A 9,491-nucleotide genomic window follows, 5' to 3' on the forward strand; every position below is an offset into this window, starting at 1 on the left:
GAGTCACATCAGAAAAGCAGACTGTTTAGGAAGATTGTTTGTAGTTGTCATGTAATGGTTCACCCAATCTGGCAGGCCAGGAATAGAGCAAAGCACTGAATCAGGTTATTCAACCCGGTATTCTGGTTAACCAGATTCTTCAAGATGTGATCAGCAGGTTGCAATTTCGATATCTGACAGAACATGGCTGGAAGCTGTTAAGAGTAGTTGAATTTCTTTCGTCCTCCGTTCCCTTTTATGACTTCAAATGTAAATGTGATCAAACCTGGATGATGTAATTATTTTGTTGATATTAATATACTTACCCTTTATAACAAAAACAAAATCAAATTATGACTCACTAATATGCATTTTTGAGTTCACTAATGCTGGACAAAATTTCAACATAAAAAATTGATTTTTGACAACAATAGTGATGTAGAATGCTAATTATTACTATAAATGAAACAATAACATGTAAATAATTCATGAAACTTGAGCAATTTGGAGCAGATCTAAAAAAATCAGATTGGGGAAAAACTAAAAAAAGAAGGAATCACTTACATTACTAATTAAGAAGGATTAATGAAGATTTATGGAGTAAGAATCTTCAAGCTAATACCAAAGTGATGAAAATGGAATTTGAGAATTAATTTTAGAGGATTTATGATGTGGGGATATGAGGGTTGAAGAAGATAAGAAGAAGATAAGAGATAAGAAAAAAGAGTTAAACCTGTGTAACACTCAGCCCGATAAATCACTCGGTCAAGTGCCGAGACGACTCGGTCGAGTGGCCGAGACCACTCGGTCGAGTGCCCTAATTTCCAGAAACTTTCCATATTATGGAAATTGGTCCACTCGGTCAAGCGCACTGTACTCAGCCTAGTGCTGACCCACACTCATTAGAGTGATTACCTACAGCTTATAATTTCAAATCTAATTAGGATCATGAAGTCCGTCCAACATAAAGAGAAGGTTCGGAAGTCCACCGACTATCGGTGACTCACCCGAGTTAGTCCATACGTTATCCTACTTATCGCCATTGGTACACTACTATAGAACTAGTAGCTACTCTACCGACATCCATTACTAATCATACACAATCGATAACACTAAGCACTCAACTAGCATGCAATAGGAATCAAAAGAACGGAATTATTGTCCTCATACTAACACATGTTAATCATTTCCAAAACATGCTACATATATCAACCCAATCACCCAGCTCTCATACACGATCACACATCATTTGAACAAGTATATCATGTAAGAAACTTAACGATAATCACATACACATGCAATCATTAAACGTTCCACAAAACGTTCTCCCATACTCATAAGCACCCACGTAGTGACCAACCGAGACAATAGGCACTAGTTTTGATATGAGGGCGCCTACTAATCCAAAACAGAGGTTCTATTGTACTCATGTCGGGTTCATTTTATTAGACACACCTAGGATCATTTTGGTCCATTGGTTTAGGTTCCAAAATCCTCGCTCTGATACCACTTTGTAACACCCCCTTCTTACTCAACTAAGGTAATGGGAGGATGTTACCATCTCGGTTTCCTGAGGTAGTGAATCAGAGTTGCAATTAAGACATAATTAATATAAATAAATTATTTCGTGGATTACATAACCATGAATGAATAAATAAAAGAAATGATACAACTCATGTCTACTATACTCTTTTAAAGAAGTGACACTCGACTTCAAGTCCAAAGGTCGTCCCGTCTCCCACGTGACACCAAACAACCTATACTCATCCTGCTTCCCATATGATCGGAAATATCATATGAATCGACACATGCCACCCCGAAAATAGGTGAAAATTAACACACAACCCAAATACGTCAATTTCAATGAATAAACGTAAGACAAGACACAATTTATAAATAAATATGTAACATGCTAATGAAGTGAACCAGACATAATTATACAATCACCACGCCGATACTAGGACACGCCCAGACGTACCCACAACCACCGTTATCAAGGACACGCCCACGACACCACACCTCACAAATAGGTACTTGGGACACGCTCGTGGTACCGCGTCCAGAAGCCAACCGGATCTAATGCCAGACATTGTGCCTCAACCATATGAGTCCTTACGTACTCAAGCCATTAATGTGCATATCCCTCATATAGTGGAAAGCTCCAAGAGGCGATTTAAGCGTAACACGGTCTCCCAGCCGTTTTACGTCTCCACAACAACAATCACATCCTCAACATATACGACGGTAACAAGATATAATATGCAACTCAACATATCAATAAGACTAATTATGAAATACACTTTCCAAACAAGCCATGAATATCTATTCCTCAAATATCTCGACTCGTTGAGTCCATCATAAACCAATATCATGTTACAATGCATTCTGACAACTTAAGAGACTCATCAAGGTCCTCAAATACTAACATGTGATGCAATACGACTCCTAATATGCTAAGGATGTAAAAGATACACAAATATGTATACACAATACTGAAACCAAGTAAGATAAACCTACCTTTTAGCAAATCCTCATAAGCTACTCGAATCCGACCCGATTCCATCTCATAAAACCGTCGCATCCTATACAAATCACATAATAATATCACCATACATCCTACACTATTATACACTACAAAACCCCATATTATTACCCATTAATTACCCATATTTTATATACTAATTACTAATTAATTACCCAAAACAAAAACCTCCAAAAGTTAGGGTTCATACTAAATGGAGAAGGGTAGATCGCAACTTACAAGGTGAAATGAATAAAGAACAAGGTGAAAAAAATACTTAATCCAAGCTTTAATCTCATTAGAAAGGTATTTGTGAGGGTTTTAAAGAGAAATGGAAGGATTTGGAATAAGAGGAAGAAGGAGTAAATGATTTGGTGAAGATAAGGTAAGATCCCGAAATTGATGTTTATCGGGTACTGTTCAGTGGCACTCGGTCGAGTGCCGCGTCCACTCGGTCGAGTGCTCATCTACTCGATCGAGTGGCAACCTCTCGATTAAGTAAACCCTGTACTCGATCCACTACAATCCCATTAGGTGTAGTCTAGGTCACCCTTGGTCTAGTATACTGGCATCCCTTGCTTCTGAGTAGTTCTCCACCAGTCATGAGGTCTCCTCACGCATTTCAAGGTACTTTTGCGGGTCCTAAAGAATCCGGGTATTACAACGGGAGGGTCGTTAATTGATCCTGTTTCTTTTACTTTTGTTAACCATTGCGCTTTCCCTTTTTCCTTTTCGTCTTCTTGATCCATGTATTCTGCCTTGCAAAGCCTTGCGACATCGAGTTCTCGGTTGATGAACTTAGGATGATCGGGCTTTCGCCGAACCGAGATGTCCTTTAGCGGATTCCTCTGATCAGGCAAGATCTTGGAAAACTGGCCTTGAGAAGTTGATAAGGCGTGCCGGCTAGGATAGGGAGGCGGCTATGAATATGGTTAGTCAAGGTAGGCGTCAGGTGTGTGTGACTCATTCGATGGCTCAGGCGATGCCTCGATCTTTGGATCGTGATCACCGCGAGCCCTCGTCCGGGGTTCGACCTGCGACCCGATAATATCGGACGGCTGAGCCGGTTGCCGGTCTGGTACCTGCGCCTCTACTCTCTGCCTCGGACATCCCGGAACAAACATCTCCTGTGGGCCGACATGCTTCACCTCTCACTCGTCGGGGAGGGGGAGTCGTCCTCGACCTTTTTCAGGGAGTTTGCCGATTGTGTCTCTGGGCGGAGTAGCCTTATCATTGAAATTGGCTCTATCCCCAAGGATGGCAAGCGTAAAGTACGTTCTGAGCTGGGGGAGCACCTGACTAAGAGGGAGCATTTTACGGAGAAGGGGGTCCTTATAGGTGAGGATCCTCCTCCTCATCCTGTTGATGACGTGACTGGCCCTGATTTTTATGGGCTCAACTGCTCGTCTGTTAAATCTGACTTTATGTTGGAGTCGGGTATTGTCGACCTGGCAATGATCAGGTCGATTCTGCCCCTCATGAGGGAAAGCTTATGCCGGTAGCTGCCGGTCTTATTGTGAGCTCTTTCGTGAAGTACATAGGTTTTCCCGACCCTCTTCCTTCGTGTCCCAGGCTTACAGAGGACATCTTCGGCCATAAGGGGGACCTGGGTGCCATTATGTAGACTGCCCTGATCGCCTGTGAGTATGTTTCTTAATCTTGTCGGTGTATTCAGGTTGCTTGTTTAGATCTCCAAAGTATTCTTCGTGAGGGGAACTTCGCATTGAAGGCCAAGGAGGACGGCGAGGGCGAGGCCCAGCTTGCGTCTCAGAAATGGAGGAGGCGACGTCTGCACTTGAGTTGGCGGAGGAGAAAGTTGGCTCTTTGGAGGAGCGCTTGTATCGTTCTGATTCCCTGAGGGACGTTGAGACTCAGGTGGTGGCTTTAAGAACGTCTTCTTTTAACTTGCAGGGTCAGCATGCTTACTCCGAGCGGAAATCTGGCGAGGCAATAACTGAGTTGACGCGGATTAGTTTGATTAACCACGGGATGTTGTCTGAGCTTGAAGAAGCGCGAGCTCCTGCCTGTGAGTTGGAGGCGGAGATGGCGTCTCGCATTGCTGAGCTTCAGACAAAGGTAGGAGAGATCGTTGCTTTCTGGGAGGAGTTGTCAACTGCGGTGGTAGTTAGGGGGATATGGGGAGTGTGAGCAGGTGATGCGTGATCGCACTGCTCGGGTTGATCCCAGTTTCGATCGGAACCGATATGACCTTTTAGCTGGTGCCGACAACGAGGAAGTTGTTGTTGGTGAGGTCGTGGCTTCTACACTTGGGGGGGGGGGGGGGGTGAAGTTTCCTTTGTTGCCGAGGCCGTGAATCAAGATTCTGGGGAAGATGGAGCTCTTCATGCCCAAAACGATGTTGATCCGAGGCCGAAGGGCTCATCCCCTAAATTGGGATTCGAGCTGTCGTTCTTCTATTTGTGCTCCGCGCCGGGATAACTTGCTCCGAGTCTGAAAGACACGGCTGGGTCGTGCTCTCGTGGGGCATGATTGGTCCTTTTCCCGCCTACGTTTTATCTACTTTTTTGCTTACTTTGGTTTTCAGCGTAGCGTAGGCGGAGTTGGGTCCTTTTTTGGAGGACGACCGCCGATTTAGGAGTTGACTTCCTGTAGTTGCTCGAACTTTATTCGGCCAAGTTCGCTTGTAATGTTTTTTAGAATTTGCTTTGTTAAATGCTCTGCATTTGTCTCTTCCTTGATTTGTATGTGCATTCTCGCCTAAGCCTGAGTGTCCCTTCTTGGATATCCCTGCTTACTTCGTTTTCCCTAGGTCGTTCCTTTTTGGGCGTCCTTGATTACTCCAGAATTTTCGGTCAAAGTTATATTTGGGGTGCCCTTGCCTACTTTCATCGTTTGGGTCTAGGAGTCCCTCTAAGGGTGTCCACGCCTACTGCTGCCATTTTCGGTCAAAGTTTCCCTCTAGGGGTGTCTCCGCCTACTTTTCATTTCGGTCCCGGCGTTCCTCTAGGGGAGTCCCTGCCTACTTCGGTATATCGGTCTGGGTGTCCCTTAACGAGTGTCCCTCCCTACTACATAGTTTTGTTTCGGGCATCCCTCTAGAGGAGTCCCTACCTACTCCGGTATTTCGGTCTGGGTGTCCCTCCTTAATTCGTCGTTTCGGTCCGGACGTCCCTGCCTACTTTGGGGTATTCATCCGTCCTTTCGGTCTTGGGTGTCCTTTTAAAGGTGGCCCTGACTACTTGGACGTTTTCACTCATCGGTTCGGTCTTGGGTGTCCCTTTACGGGTGTCCCTACCTACTTCAATGTCTTTATCCATCGATTTAGTCTTGGGTGTCCCTTTACGGGTGTCCCTTCCTACTTTGATGTCTTTATCTGTCTTTTCGGTCTTGGGTATCCCTGCTTACTCGTACATTTTCTTGTCCATTGCTCCACTTATATGGCACCTTCCCTGCCCCCCGCTTGTTAGCGATGACTGTATGTTGTGCTGATAAGCAATAACCGAACATTTTATTCCGATTTTTTCAAGGGGTTAGGCTATAATTTTGCACGGAGTCGTCGACTTGTTTGATCGTCCTCCGGCTCGCTCGTGTCAATGGCACAAGGCTTATTGAGGCTGTGTTTGCCTAGGGTGGAGCACGCCGTCCCTCTTCTAAAAGTAATATTTCTTTATGGTGTCGGCGTTCTAGTGTGTCCACAATTCAGCTCCGTCCATGTCGGCCACGGTGTATGTCCAGGCCTTAGGATCTTGGTGATTTGGTAAGGGCCCTCCCAATTTGAGGATAACATGCCATGTAGATTGTCATGTCCGACTGCTGCGCTTTTCCTTAAGAAAGAAACTCCGACTTGGAATTATCGTAGTTGTACTCTTCGATTGCATTGTCTTTTTATTCAGTTTTGGTACACTACCGTGTTAAGTCGGGCTCGTGTCCTGGTTTCCTCGACTAGGTCGAGGGCGCTTCTCATGGCTTCTTCTTTGCTCTCTGGGTCGTAGTACATGTTGCATACGGTAGGTATTTGTATTTCCACCGGCAACATTGCTTCTACTCCGTAGACCAAGTTAAAGGGTGTATGGCCTGTGAACTCTTTGACTCTGGTTCTGAGTGACCATAGGACGCTTTCCAGCTCGTCTACCCACGTTCCTTTTAGCTTATCCAGGCATTTTCTTAGGCCGATCAGTATTTTCTTATTGGCGGCCTCTGCCTGGCCATTGCTTTGTGGGTGGCAAACGACGGAATAAGCTTGTCTGACGTCGTAGATCTCTAGCCATTCCCTTAGTTTCCGATTGTTAAATTATCTCCCGTGGTCAAAGACCATTATATTGGGGATACCGAATCTAGTGATGATGTTTTGCCATATGACTGTAGATACCTCATTTCTGCACTTCCCGCCAAACACCTAGTGATGATTGAGCCGCATGTTTAACATACGGAGCGATTTTATGACATTTCGTAAGTTCGTTGACAAGTGATAGATCAAATAGATGTGTCAACCCCTTGGTCGTCATCTACGTACCGATACGGTCGTTTCACAGTGATTAGAGTACATTTGGAGTTTTGGTAAAAAACCGTCTTCATTTTCTAAAGTGGTCTCGAAATCGAGTCGGAATGTTCTAGAGTTTTTGTTCCTAAAATATTATTTTTAGTGTTTAAATCTTAAAAATATCTTGCCTTGCGGAATAAGAAAGCATACATCTTCCTTAATTCTTAAATAAGACGCGGAAATCTTTCTTGTTGAGGAGGACAGGCTCCAGGAGAGGATGCAGTTGTTACTGCGCCTCTTGGAAAGGTCGCAGTGACTGCTGCGTCTCTTCTTGGGCTGATTTTTCGTCCGTTTCCTGAATATTTACGGATTCTTTTCAAATTCTATCTTTTCCGAAAATACCCCCTCGTGATTAGTATAAATAGAGGCCTCCGCCTCACATATTTTTTACGCGAGTGTCCGCCCTTCTCTTCTCTCTTTGCATTCTAAGATCACGAGCTTTTGTTATTGACCCCTATGTGCTTGATCTACTCGACCTCGTAAGCCCAGATCCTTCTGGGTACGAGTCTCGTTTGCATAGACCGACCAATTTGACCAACTCCACCTAATCAATCAATTGTTTTTGTTACAAAAATCCTTTTTCAAGGGCACTTTCAATATTAAATTGAGTCGAGCAATCACTAAACAACAACTTAGGTAAGTCTCGCTTCGTTAAACATGTAAGTCTGAGGGTGTAAATCTCACTTTAAAATTTATATTTAATTTATGTAATTATATTTATGTAAGAATTTGTGCTATAAACATGTTCAAACCGTCTTTTAAAAATCCTGTTTTTAACCCCCTTTTGACAAAGTAGCAGAGAAATGCTGTCGAGAAGAAACGCAACAGCTGTTACGCCTTCTGGAACAGCCGCAGCGTTTGCTGCGCCTTTTCTAAAGGCTGCTTAACCGTTGTTGCTCTTCTTCTTCTTCGTGTTCCTTTGTTGCTTCGCCTATGTCTGCACTCGTTTTTCTTTCTTTTTTTTCTTCATACTTTTACCTTCTCCAGTTTCATAATTTATTTTTTATCAACCTTTTTCGACTTAAATCCCTTATAATCAATATTTGCGGGTTTTCATCATGAACTCAAACCCGGATTTAAGAGACTTGGTTTCTCCAAATCAAGTGCCTTGAATTCGCCCCTTCGTACATTGTTTTCAATCAGTTTTAATCCTTTGTTTCAATATTGGTTTTGTTTTAACCATTTAGTTTAAGCCTTGTTTGTAAAAATCAATCCCGACTTTATTCTTAATTTGCTGTAATAATTCGGTAAAATTTGTTTTAACCTGACTTATGACGATCTTTAGTACATATAATTTGCCTAAATCACTTCCGCTTGAGTCGTATCCCAATAATCTGCATAAATCAACCAACGAACAATAACTAACTCGCGGGTCTGACTTTTACAGTCAGAACCCAGCTTAAGAACAGACGTATGGTCTGATGCGCCTCTTTCAGAGGACGCAGCAGATGCTCCGCCTGTTGTGGGTTGGCTCCTGCCTCTAATCTCATCTCGTCTTGATGTACGCTTCGTAATTAGGTTTCTAATGAAGTATTATCCGTATTACCATCATAATTCGACATATTTTCATATTTCAATTCTCAATTTTCAATGAATCCATTTTACTTTCTTATTTCTTTATTTTCTTTATTTTATTAAGTTCTCTTTGAGCATGTTTATAACGTAAATTCATCGAACCCATTGTAATTTATTTTTCATGTACTTTTTTATATTTATCTTGTATGATTTATTTTTACTTGGCTTTCACATGTAATGAATCTAACCTTCTGCTTCGACCCTAATTGGATGTTAAGTTGTATGTCAACCAACATAGTCAATATATTCACATGCTAGGATTAATCTTTTGGATGTTGCATTGCGCGCATATAATCAACAACATATCAAGTATAAATGAATTCCCTGACCATTAGTAGAGGCCGCTATCGAGGCGGGCGGGATTAGGTGTTCAAATAAAGAGCTTCATAATACGTATCCTCGCACCTAATTAGATATCTGTGAGCATTCGTCTTCATTGGCATCGCGAGAATCATTCTAGACATAGAATGTTAAGGGCAACATATTTCTTAGTGTTCATGTCACTACTTTGTGTCTTGACATGGTACGAAGTATTCGAATGGTTGCAATTTTCCATAAAAATTGGTGGCTAATCCACAAATACAGGCTTGTTCAAAATTTTCACCGGTTTCAAAGCTTTTCAAATCGGTAATAGCGCAAGATGTGCTTTGTTCACAAAGTTCCGTGGGAAAAGTGCTTCCGCCTCAAACAATACAACGCGCGGGTGGCCTTGGTCCACAGTTTGACGACTCCGCTGGGGATGATACACTTAGACTTAGTCTAGTTTTACCTAAGGTTGAACTTGAATGAGGTTTGGGAATAGTGTATACGAGACAGTTGTCGATTTTCATTACTCGACCTTCTTAGGCCATTTGAGTCGGTCTTCCTAGGCCTTTAACCAAACCTTATTCGACCAATCGTCCCGTCCTGATGGCG

The sequence above is a fragment of the Silene latifolia genome, chromosome 9 (assembly GCF_048544455.1).
Source record: "Silene latifolia isolate original U9 population chromosome 9, ASM4854445v1, whole genome shotgun sequence".
NCBI lineage: Eukaryota > Viridiplantae > Streptophyta > Magnoliopsida > Caryophyllales > Caryophyllaceae > Silene > Silene latifolia.